Below are 13,468 nucleotides of genomic sequence, written 5' to 3'. Positions count from 1 at the left end.
TTTAAAAAATATATTTATTAAGAATTTTTAATAAAGTAAGACAAATCTAAAGAAAAAGAAAAGAAGAAAGAAAAAGTACAAGGAAAAAAGAAATGAAGAAAACTAAAGTTATGAAATATAATGATTTGCAACCTTAAACAATCACAATGTTATAATCCTTCCTCTTAGATGTTATGCAAATACCTTTTCTCGTCAAGCATTCAATAAATCTTATTGCAATTACCATGTACAAAATTGATATATTTTTCGATAAACCCAGGTCTTTTCTAGTTCATTGTGCATAAGTCCCAATTTTTCACAATATTTATCTTTAAAATCCTTTGCATCATTGTATGAATTTGTATCCAAAATGTCTGATCTTTTACTGACTTCCAGTGAAGACATGATATTGATGAGCTGGACATTCCTGAAGGATCAGGGACAACATTATAGTTGAAATTGGTGGCCAAAGGACACCTTTATGTACTCTAGAGCAGGGCTTTTCAACCAGCGTACCACTTGTGGTACATTAATGGGTGGCATTAATTGCTCTGCTGTTGTTAGCTGTAAGTTTTGCTGCAAGGGATTTTGAAGTATTTTTCTCCTGAATGGATTTTGCCTGTAGCATTCCTTTACTTATGAATGGAGCCATTTGGGGAGGCTGCCTTAGCCTGCAGCCAGTACTTACATTTTTTTTTCTTCCTTAAGTGCCGGCTGCGCTCCTTACTTTCCTTTCTGGCCAGTAGCTAATTCTTAAAGGGGAATGTGCCTTTTTAAACTAGTTCACTCAGCAGCTTGTCTTTTCTGTCTCTGGAGGCCTTTCCTTGTTTGATCAATATATGGAAGAGGGAAAATATGGGGGGGTTCAAATTCTTTCTTCAGAAGGAGATGGGAATGAGAAAAAGGGAGGCAGGGAAGGGAGGGAGGAAAGGAAGTCCCGCCTTAGCACTTGGCCACCAGCAGCTCTGCCATTGACTTTGCTTGTCAAAAGGTTGCAGAAGGGGATCACATGACCCTGGAACACTGACCATTATAAATATGAACCAGTTGCCAAGCATCCAAATATAAATCACATGACCTAGGGCATGCTGCAATGGTCATAAGTGTGAAAAATGGTCATAAGTCATTTCAGTGCAATTGCAACTTTGAACAGGTTTTTTTGGGGGGGTCAAGTTTTTGACACCTTGCTAGGTGGTACTCAAATATTGCCATATCCTAAAAGTGGTACAATCGGTAAAAAGGTTGAAAAGCCCTGCTCTAGAGCAGAGGTCCCCAACCTTTTAGGCATAGGAACCACTCGTTCCATGGAGAGAGATTTTTCCATGGACCAGAGGGTGTGTGGTTTTATGTGCTGCCTGCATCCTGCAGATAGGACTTTACTTTGTGCAGACCAGTTGTTGGCATGCTGTGGCCCGGTACTGGTCCACAGACCAGGGGTTGGGGACCCCTGTTCTAGAGAGGTGCTACTCATGAGTAAACTGAAAAAACCAAGGGTTTTATAGTTGGCTAGTGGATGAAATGGCTAGGAGTTGCAGGATTCCGTCTAGCTCACAAATGTAACGCAGCCTATATGAACATACAACTCAGCTAAGTCTCATTTCTTAATCACCATTGGAGTTGCTGTACTACAGGTAGTCCTCAACTTACAACAGTTCACTTAGTGACCGTACAAAGTTACAACAGCACTGAAAAAGTGACTTATGTCCATTTTTCACACAGCCGTTGCAGCATTCCCATGGTCATGTGATTTACATTCAGAGGCTTGACAACTGATTCACATTTATGTCTGTTGAAGTGTCCCAGGTTCACATGATCACCTTTTGTGACTTTCTGACAAGCAAAGTCAATGGGGAAACCAGATTCACTTAACAACTCACTAATTTAATAACTGCAGTGACTTACTTAACAAATCTGGCAAGAAAAGTCGTAAAATGGAACAAAACACACTTAAGAAATTTCTCACCAATTTTGGGCTCAATTGTGGTCATAAGTTGAGAATTGCCTGTTCTGGTTTTGAAATGTTACAAATCCTCTGAACAGCACGTTTGATGGCATTCACTTGGTGAGATTCCTTCAATCCTAAACAAAAGAAGTTTCAAGTGTGACTTTAAGGACTTAGCCATTTTGGAAAAGGGTAATTAGAGTGTGCGTTTTTTAAAGTTATAAATGATTAAGGGTCTAGATCACAGGTCGGCAACATATACATATATACACACACACACACATACATACATACATACACACACACAAACACACACACACCTATAATAAAGGTAAAAAAGGTTATATGCAGTGTTATCTTCATTTTAGATATCAAAATGGTTTTGCGGCTCCCAGTGTTTTGTTTTTGGTGGGAAACGGGTCCAAGTGGCTCTTTAAGTGTTTTGGGTTGCCTACCCCTGGTCTAGATGGACTTGAAATGGGATTTTAAATTTAATTGAACAAATCCTCCTGGTAGGAAAATGACCCGTGTTTTGGATTATGAAAAAACCAACATGACACGGTGGGAACTTTAAAGGTTGGAAATAGAGGGAGTTTTTTAAAAAGTAAGATTTCAGTTAAAGGAGAAAAACATCTGTTTGACTTGTTAACACAGAATGGAGCAAAATACATTCTTTTTTTCTTCTTCATACTTTTGTATTTTTCTTTTCTATTCTTTTTTTCTTTGCTTTTTCATTCCTGCACTTTTTATGTTTCTTATTTTTTGTAGTTATTTATTTGTATAGCGTAATATTCAATACAATTATTTGAAAAGAAAAAAAACCTTCGTTTTGTCACAAGTCCATCATGCTTGATAAAAAAATCCCCTTATGTTTTTCACATTTAAATTCTTCCTCTTTCTTTTCATGAGAAAGATGATACACCTACCCATGATTGACAAAGATTGTGTAGAATTCAGCTACCGTGGGGCTGTTATATCAAATTTCTACTATTCTGTATAATACGATACAGGGTAAAAGCTTCTCCTTTTTAAAAGATCACTGGCAAGATGCATAGTTATTCCAGTAGTGTTTTATTATATAGCCTTATTTTTAATAAACTATATATTTGGTCCTATATTTTAAAACTCTTGTCTTAGGTGGTAAATGTGTCTTTCTACAACTTCTATATTACTGTAGCATAGTTCTTATAGGTAACATAAATTGGTTGATAATTTTTTATATGCACACTCCTGTTAAAATATGAATGATCATCAGTCTGAACATTTGACTGCTTCATTTTCATAGTTCCCTTTGTTAAATGTCATTAGTTTCACAGGGATTTTATAGATAGGAGAATTATTTCTGGCAAGGTCAGAGACCAGCACCCTAAATCAGACTAATCTGTTGTCTTATTGCACATACAGGTAGGCAAAAGAGGCTCAGAGATTAAACCTTGAATTCACTATTTATTCAGATTGCATGTTATACTTAGCAGTTACTGGTATTCTTTCATAACAGCTTTCCTAGTTGTTATAGTAAACTTTACTCATCAGAGACCTGCCTGAAAACTGCCTGCTAAGTTTAAGAGCAGATGGTTGAAACTATATGAATAATATTAATATATTATTATATTATTAATAATAATAATATGAATGATCAATCAGTTTGAACATTTGGCTGCTTAATTTTCATAGTTCCTTTTTTAGTTTCATTTCATTTTTGCCAAAATTCATTGTCCCCATGTGTATGGTGAATATTACTTACTTGCCTTGTCATCTTACAGTATTCACATTCTCCAAATTACTGTATTTTCCGGCGTATAAGATGACTTTCTAAAGCATGCAAATCGGCTCCGAAGTCGGGGGTCATCTTATACGCCGAGTCATCTTATACGCCGGAAATTATGGTAGTTTCCAGCATATAAGATGACTTTCTAGGCATGCAAATCGGCTCCGAAGTCGGGGGTTGTCTTATATCCCGGAAATTATGGTATTACTGAACTCCCAGATTAAGGGTCTTCTGAGATATATTCTTCCTCACCTCATGTAACATATTACGAGGCAATAGTTTTCTGTTCATTCTCTGTTTTAAACATTTTTCAGAACAGTATACAATTCTATGAATATATTTCTTGTTTCTAAAAAGACATAGAACTCTTTATTTAGATTGGCAATAACATTGAGTGTATGTTTGTGTGAGTGCAGGGGAATTGGGGTTGTTTTTATAAACAAAAATCTATGCAGTGTTTTTCTACCATGCACACAATGCTTCATCTTGGAAGACCTAGGAGATACAAGCACATTAAAGCTAATCAGTCTGCTTGGAATAGAAGGGAAGGGGGGAGGTATGCCTGTCATTGTTGCATGAACCCAGAGCTTTGATTGATCTGTTCAAATATTAACATGCCTAGTGGGGTAGCCCACAATATCCTCCAGGCCTCCCAATATATAAATATTCATACAATAACATCTGCCATAGTTGCATATTTACTATTCTGCTAACTTCCTGTTGTTTTTAATGGGAATAAGTAGTCTCTTTGAGGAAATTCCAAAGGAGCTAAAAAAAAAATTTCCCTATATGTACCTGTGATTTAAGAAGTCCTCTCAATATTATTTCTAAACGCCTCTTTTCTTATATGACAAAAACATTAATCATTGCATTTCCCACATTCCAAAAGTAGCTTCACCTCAGTTTCTTCACTCCATAAATTATCTCTTGGAACATATGGAACAATCCTGTTAAACTCATAACAGAAATATCTTATTTAACAAAAACATCTTATTTGTACTTGCTACCAAACACATTTTAATCCAACAAAATCTTATGTATCTTCTCGGCCAAAGCTCAAATAAAATATTGTTAACGGTCTTTTTATGCCTATGGTAGAAAATATGGATATGTCCCTGTGGCCCAGATAGGATCTTTCTTTATGTCCCATTTTTGTTCCATCTTGGAACTCAGTAGAGACTATGCAGTTTTTGCCCACACACTATCCAGGTCATCAGCTGGTTCTCTCTCTTGGAGCTGAGATGTCATCTGTATCCTTGAAGGCATATTGTATATATTTGCACTTTTTTTAATTTATTGGGAGGAATAAGAGAGATGATTCTGTCATTATTAAAATGAAACTGCTGAAATGACCTAGAACAGTGATGGCAAACCTTTTAGAGACCGAATGCCCAAACCGCCACCCCAAACCCACTTATTTATTGCAAAGTGCCAGGGCTGCATCAGCAATGCATTGCCCTAGGGGAGAAGCAGGGGGGCATGGCCCCCTGGGTGGGTGTGGCTGTGGTGGTCATGGAAGACTGGGTGGGCATGGCCGGGGTGGGCATGGCCACCTCAATGTTGCTGGTGGGGGGACGCCTATGGGGGCTGGGCAGGATTGGGGGAGATCCAGGGGGTCTCTGGTGGGTGGGGTAGTGGGTAGGAGGCTTTTTCTGCAGGGTGAGGCAGGGGTAGGGCGGGGTTGTCATTGCTGCAGGGCAAGGCAAGGTGAGGCAGGGGCGGGTGCTGCCTGACACCATCGGCCCCACCTACAGAGGCCATGGGGATGTGCTCTACCACCTCTACTCGAAGTTGGTAGCCGGCCGCTTCACCTCCTTTGTGCTAGGCAGAGTTGTTGCTCCAGGCACCGGCAGTAGCCTAATGGATCTGCGTGAGGTTCTGGCAGTGGCAGGCATGCCTACAGAGAGGGCTCTGAGTGCCGCCTCTGGCACGCATGCCATAGGTTCACCATCTCTGTCCTAGAAGACAGTATATGTATGCTAATGATTTGGACACATATTTATTCTCACACAGCATTACCTGAAAATCTTTCCATCAATAAAGAGCGGTCATGAAGACCTACAGCCTATGTTGCTTTCTATATTCCTTCCCTCTTTTAGCAGTGAAGTAATTCCTCATGTTTCCAAGCATTCCTGGGTCATATGGTGAGCATGTATGGCAGTCCCCAGGACTTCAGTCTCTGCAACAATATTTGGTGAAGTAATCTTTTTTTTCCCCTTTGTTCAGTAAATTATACAAAATAGGGCTATTGGTTACTTCTCTGGGGACTGGCATGGCTGAGAATAAGGTCCCTAGGCACTATTGTTGTTGTTGTTGTTTTGGCTGTGAGGACATTCTTTATATCAGGCTGAGGAAATAGGATTTGTTTTGAGTCCTGTACAGCATTTGAATTACTTTCAAGCAACCAAGAAATAAATCATTCTGGATGGTATCCTAAATAAAATAGAGCCATTTGTTTCATCATTATTCATCGTAATGAGTTCCTGTTTTGTGCATTTTTATATAAATACATTATTAGCATATGCTCTAGTGAAGTTTTTAAAATGTAATTGATTTTTAAGGCATATCTTACTCTATGTATACATAGAATTCTTTTTCCCATGGTGATACTTAAGGAGTGTTTTCATGAATATTTTTGGAAAATGAAGCTCTTTGGAAAATGAAATTAAGATGTATCTCTACCGAACAGTGCAGGAATTTGGTTAAGGAAAAGAAAATGCCTGACCAATATTACTTTTAATGTACGTAGTTGCCATTTCTCTTTATTTCATTGTGTTCTATGGGATGCATCCCAATGGACTGAGATTATTATCCCATTCTCTCAACAAAGAGATTGGTTTCTTCCTCTGCCTCCTCCATCTCCTCAATATCCCTTCATAGAGGAAGAGAGTTCCAAAGAGTTACAAAAAAAATGTATTAAAGAGTAGAAGGGGTTTTTCAAGGGATTTGCAGGGAAGAAATAGTAAGCTGAAGATGGTGCCACTAAAAAACAGAGCTGACTATTATGGCGGAATGAATAGCCAGCAAGTAGAAAAGGTCTTCATAATTTCTCGCCAGAGAAGGAGAGGACTTGAGATTGCTGTCAGGTGCTCCAGACAGTTGTTCCTTGTGAGTCTCCAGTGGCTTTAAAGCTCTGGGAGACAAGGGAATATTAATTTCAAGAGTGTCTGCCTCTGTAGATAGAAAGTGTGTTTAAAAGTTGTTATGGAAGATGAACAGCTTTTGCTGGATGGGACAGACTGATCTGAAAGTGGACTTGAAAGTGACAAGCTGCAAGAATGATACGGATGGAAATGCTATGCTCAATATATAGATGGAACTGGCTGATGTCTTGATAATTAAGAGATATATAAATAACAGATCAAAAGAGCGACCTGGATAACTTTCCTATGTTGGATTTACAAAAGAGACTTGAAGAATTTTGTGACAAGGGTCAAAGAAAAAGAAAAGAAAAGAAATCAAGTTCTAAGACGTTATTTGAAGGGGCCAAAGATCAAGATTGGTAAAAGTAATATAAAGTTGGTTTAGTTTTAGGTTAAAATAGATACATTGCCATCTTTGGTAACCCTTAATGAACTTTTGTTGATCAGGACTGAACAATGAGGTGTTGAGGATTTCTTTATATATAAGAGATGGGGTACGGGAAGAAGTACTCTTCTGCTGTACTTTTTAAGAGAAGGTGATAAATTAGTAAAACTGCTTATACTTGTCGTGAAGGGGGAAATCATTTGTTTATATTTTTCTTTGCTATATTTTTACTTTCTTTTCTATTTTTCTTTCTTTTCTTCACTTTCTATTTTTTATTTTTTTAGTTTATATTAGTTTCAATCTTTTTAATTGTAATTTTTAATAAAATTACTATAAAAAGAATGGAAGGCATTTTTGTGAATATTTGAAAAGCAATTAGAGAACTTATTTCCTACAGACCTTGCATGTATAGATTACTTCTCTGTTTTCATTCCAAGAATATATGAAATTTCTTTGAGCTTAACAGCCAACTAAACTGTTAAATTGTTGTTGTTGTTTTTTGTTTTTTTTAGGAAGAGCTCCCTCTTACTCTGAATCTAGCAGCTATGATTGGGGACAGGCCTCCGTTCACTTAATTCAGATTAAATTATTGTCAAAATATGTATATGGGTACCAGTGTTTTCTTAGTTTTAATTATGTAAAGCATAGATAATAAAAGGCAGTAAAGTTAGCATGTTTGCAATATTAGAATGATTCTCTTGCATCTCTACTTCTGAAATGTACATGGCTTTTTATTGACTTTAAAACTTATGAATTTCTCCTAAAACTGAATAAAATCAGGCCTCTGTTTTTGAACTACTGTTGGAATTATGCCATCTCGTGTTTAGTTGTCTATAAAACAAGTTCCCTTGTTGCAGGAAAAGAAATACAAATAAACAAGCTGATGGCAATTCATTTATTGCCCTATTTAGCTATGCCTTAATGGTATAGTTTTGCTTTTCTTATTTTTTTTAAACTTGTATCTTTACAATAATGCAGATCCATGCAGATCATTTGAGATCATGTGAAGATCTGAAATCAGATAGCATTGATATGTTGGCAATAACCCAAAGTGATTTTATTTTATTTTCTCAAATTCTGGTAAGGTCCTGGAAGTGTTAAATGATCTCTAAACATTATTAAGAAAATAGATGAAACCTAATGAACATTAATTTATTCAAACAAAATAGAAATGTTGCTGATAAAAAGGTTGTCTCTTGGAGTCAGTTTAATCTGTTTTAGACAGAATTTCACTCCTTAAAGAATCAAGTTGGTTTGATTAAAATTTGGCCTTGATTTTGGATGTGGCATTTATTGAAGGAATCTCCTTCTGCCATCTAAATACACTTAATTCTCCTTGTTCTCTAGCCAATGGCCATAGTTTTCCATGAAAGGGCACCATCCTATTTATAATAAAATGATGTGTTATGCATGACCAAAGGTGTCCATTTGTGGTGGGTAGCTTATCGACTAGAACTAATTTCATTAGATATATGTCTGTTGTTGTTTAACGTTATTGTTGTTCAACTATATTAGTATTCTGTTTCTACGCTCAATTCAGAGTATCCTTCTATCCATATGGCTTTATATAAGTCGTCACATAAACTTTTAGAAGGCTGATTTCTCCCTGTGAACCTCATCAAATCTCCAAGAATTCTTTTTCTAGATAGATTTACCTTTGGAATGCAATAAGTATGTATTAGATTTGGAAAGAGACTTCTCAGCTGTGCCACCCTTTGGTGGCATAATTTTCACAAAGAGGTTCATCTCACATTGAGGCTTATTATCTTTTTCACACCAGGTGGCCCTTTGTTTCTGCTTTTAAATTATATCTCACCTAAGATTTTCCTCAGTCACTGTGAATTACTACTACCTTAACTTTACATCTAGAGATTTTATTATCTCTTGGTAATAAGCGGCAGACAAGATAACTTTCTGTAAAGTATATGGTTTAAATATAGTTTAAGTTGCTACTACCTTAATATGAAAGAGTCAGTTGGGTTTATTGTTATTAAGCCAAATTTAATTTGTGTCTTGTGTTTGAAGGCCAAGTGAAGGTTTGGAGAATGGGCGTGGATTGGGCGTGCTAGTGAAACATAAAACCTTGAACAATTTGTACTTAATATAATTGTGGAGGAACATTTGCTCTTTCCGCAAAAAATACCAGGGAAGCCTCAGAGTCAGTCTTCTCTGTGGAGAAGAGGGAAATCTTCCACTTCTCTTTCCCTCATGTACCATTTGACATCTTTCAAGAAATGTTTCATCCTGTTCTAGTGTGAAAATTCTGGTTAATAGATTCTGGAACAGCTTCTTTGACCTAGATCTGACCTGCTGCTTAGTTTTGTAATATTGACATTAGTTTTTGGATCTTTCCAGTAACTTTACACAACTGCTTCTTGTAGTTATACACAGTAAGATTCTTTGGCATATATTAGTTGTAAGATCCTCCAACATTTTTATTAAGCAAATATTTATTTTCATCGTTAACATTAATTTCTATTCATATAAAAGAGGAAGGAGATTGTGAGCATGCTGATAGAATTGATGTTTCCAGGAGGTAGATTTATATATTAGTATGATTCATGATTAGCTTGAAGTCAGTTGCGGTCATGTACAATGATTTGCATGCTATACAGTGCAAAATATCTGATGACCTATGTTCAGGTCTGCTTCTTCCAATAATTTGTTACATCAGAGGTCCCCAGAAGCATAACCACAATACTTGCCATTCTAAAGGGGCACCTGTATTTGTGGAATTGCTGCATTAGACATAACTTTGTCTTTATGAAGGCATCCAAGAGCCATGTCAATTGGAGCATTTGTGACATCTGAATTAACACTGTGGTTACTAGCAGAATGACACATTCAATAGTAAATATTAATTTGCAGCTTCCTCAATCTGATGGAGGAATTAGTAAGTAGAACATTATTTTCATATTATTCTTTCACCTACCTGCTTCCTTGTATTTTCTGAAGTCCATATTTGATGGGTGAAAATATAAACTAGAGAAAGAAAGTTCTTCTCCATTTATAATAGACACAGGTTGAGAATACCACATATGCTTCTCAGTATGCAGTTCTATCTTAGTCAAAATGATAGCAACACACTCTATTTAATTTTTAGTTCATTTGCTGAATACAATCTGCTCAGTACTTCATAGTATGGCAGCTGGCAACTCTGATAAGTATTCATACATTTAAATTTTGAAACCATTAGTATGCTTAAGGTCTAAAGCTTAGTGTTATTGTTTGTGATTACTGCAGCTAATTTTGGTCTGTACGCTTAAAATGTTTATTACAGAGGCACAACAGAATCCATTGTGTAGAACAATAGAAGCTCAGTCCATCTCTCCTTGAAAGCCCCTGGGACTTCATATCCTGGCTCCACCTCCTACCCTATTGCAATTCTTATTACTACCACTTAGGAGAACCTCATCAGGTATTTTTTCTCTTTTCCCCCCCCTCCATTGTGGGAGAGAAATAACCAACCCACCCACCCTCACACACAGTGTCACTTTCTGGCAACTTCTAAGTAAAAGAAATACAATACAACAATTGCTATGTATAGTTTGTGCCCTGATCTATTTGAAGGCCAAGTGAAGGTTTGTAGAATGGACTGTGGATTGAGCATATTTGTGACATTCAAAATCTTGAACAATTTGTATAGCAATTTTACATCACCTCCTGGTCCTATAACACCAAAGGCTATTATTAGAAGTATCAGCCTCTAAGTAAATAATAAATTTCACAAAGTATAGGGTGGGGAAGAGAACTCAGCATCATTAAAAATAAAAGTGAAAATTGCCGAGAAACCCTTTATAGATTTAGATATTAGAATTCAGGTAATCAGTGCTAGAGGAAATAAATTTCCAGGGATTCAACATCTGTAAGAAAAGGATCCAATATCCTTAAGTAAACCTAACAAGTCCAGCAGACCATAAAAATGGCAGTGATCTACCACCAATAAGGAAGAAATCAATATCACAGATTCCTTAATGGTTGGGTTGAAAATGACAGAAAATACAAAATCCTGAAAGGATGCAGAGAAGACAGTAATGACCGCAACACCATACAGAAAATGAAGATTAAAAATTGCACTTATGTCTATCCAAGTGCCAGGTGAATCAGATTTTTCTTCTGATTTCAATTCACTTGGACTATAATCTGGGGCCAGAGATAATGGTGTCAGCTTTCCCCTTCTCTCGGCTCATGCTTGAGAGAAGTTGTATGTTTAAACACAACCAGCGATTGAAGTGGCAGGGAGGTTGCAGTGCTGTGAATGCCATCTGGCTTTGATAAACAACAGTTATAAATGGAGATTTCATACACCTTTCATTTTGTCAAAACCTTTTTTTCCTCCCAGATACCTTTGAAATGGGAGGTATTTTGTCAAATTGCCAAGAATCGCTTCTGACTACCGAGAACTTCGGCTGAGTAGTTTCATCCCCAATATAGCAATGCCATGTACGTGTGTGTGTGTCTGTCTGTCTGTCTGTCTGTATGCATACATATATGTATGCATATAAGTACACATTCACACTATGTGAATATACACAGACATATTCACATACACAAATACAAACATACTAGAGATTTGCTTCTTGAAATCTTCCTTTCCACAAATAGTCACTCTGAATGTTTGTATGCATAAAAGAGATGGAAAGAAGTGTTTGTGGAAGAGAAAGGTGGAGGAAGGTATGGGTGTTTATATAAAAATGGAAACTAAGGGAGTAAGTATCCATTAGTTTTGAAAATATCTTGTTTTAAAAATATACCTTTAATCATTATTCTTTTTTCTGTTTTTTTAAAAAATGTTTTCTTTAGTCAGAATAAACTATACACACCCACACATGTGCATACACACTGAAATTAGTGTTATGTACACTGTAATTGGGAAGAAAAAATATCCAGATTTTGTTTCAGTTGCAGTTGAGAACCCTAGGTTGCCCTGGTAAGGAACTGTATTCTCCAGGATTATGGTGTTTCTGCACATTTCTTACCTTGTCTTTGAGGGAGAGGAAAGATAATGTTAAATTCAGGAATATCTTCTGCAGGGAAAGTGTATGTGTGTATGTGTGTATGTACGTATGTATGTGTATATGTGTATATGTATATGAGAGAGAAAGAATCAGAAATGCCTGTATTTCTATATCCTGTCTTATTACTCTATTCCATTTTGGGGTGAGCCATGTTCTTCAAAGCCCCACACCTGCAAATCGCCCTTGCTTACGCATTCCCACACACATTCCTTTGAAACATTCAAAATCTTAGTTTCCTTTTGCATTTTTAAAAATTATTCCAACTTCCTTTATTGGTTTTGCAAAGTCTCTTTTGCTTTGTGTGTCAATAAACTCTACTTCTTAAAGTTGTCCATCGTTTTGCGAGACAGTTGTGATCTACTCTAATCCTTTACATGGACCAGTTCAGGTGCCTTATTTTAGGAAGTTTTAGATGAAACTTGTACATTTTATTAAGGAAGGTATCCTTGATTTTCATAGTTTGCAAACATTCAATTCTGTCTGACCCATTTTAAAGCATGGATGTTCTTGAGCCATGCTACTACATTTTTGCTCATTTTTGCTACTTGAACAGGGATTCTGTTCAAGTAGCTCCTTGAAGGACCCCAGATAGTCATGCAGTTTCCTCTTCAGCAGATTTGGTGCAGCCTGCGATTGACTTCTGTGCCCCTCTAATGATAACCTGGCTGTCTAGAGAATTCTGACCCTCTTTTGTGCAGAATAATTAACTTTTCAAAAGAAAAGAAAAGTGTGTGCAGGGTGACACTTTGTTTTTAGATGTTTGTTGCTTAGTTCTTAGTATAATTTCACATCATCAATATGTAATGCCAATATCTGCAAACTATACTTTTGATTGCTGCTATTTCTAATTGCTGCTATTCCACAATGAATTTGTTTGTCAAGGTACTTTGGGGGGGTGACCATTATTAGGAAGCATGGCTGTTTCTGGCCTGATTTCCCTTTAGTATGTGAAGGCCGGACACACTTAAAGGTCATCTTTACTCCTATTAGCGCAAATGGAATTAAGCTTCAAGAAGTACAGTATTGTAGCTGTGAGGCTGAAGAAAATTAAGTTCTTGACCTATTGCAAATGTAATGCCACAGCTGGAATATCAGCACAGCTTAATTAGTAAGTTCAAACTTTGCCTGTTCACCAAAATTTGGGTGTCCCATCTGCTTACTTAGTTTAGAAAATAAGCTCTTGTTTCCCAATCTGCTTTAAGTGGATTAAGGCATGTTGCTGGTTTTCTTTCC

General features: G+C 36.7%; 1 protein-coding gene across 2 annotated transcripts in view; it reads left to right on the top strand.

Annotated features, from left to right (window-relative positions):
• Positions 1 to 13,468, top strand: part of KLHL29 (kelch like family member 29) — a 155,599-nt gene that overhangs the window by 41,179 nt on the left and 100,952 nt on the right. The gene's annotated exons all lie outside the window — the stretch shown is intronic.

Source organism: Crotalus tigris, unplaced genomic scaffold (assembly GCF_016545835.1).
Source record: "Crotalus tigris isolate CLP2741 ecotype Arizona unplaced genomic scaffold, ASM1654583v1 scf7180000017980.1470182205:1502881, whole genome shotgun sequence".
Lineage (NCBI taxonomy): Eukaryota > Metazoa > Chordata > Lepidosauria > Squamata > Viperidae > Crotalus > Crotalus tigris.
Note: the sequence above shows the minus strand (reverse complement) of the source record. Positions and strands in the feature narration are given on the sequence as shown.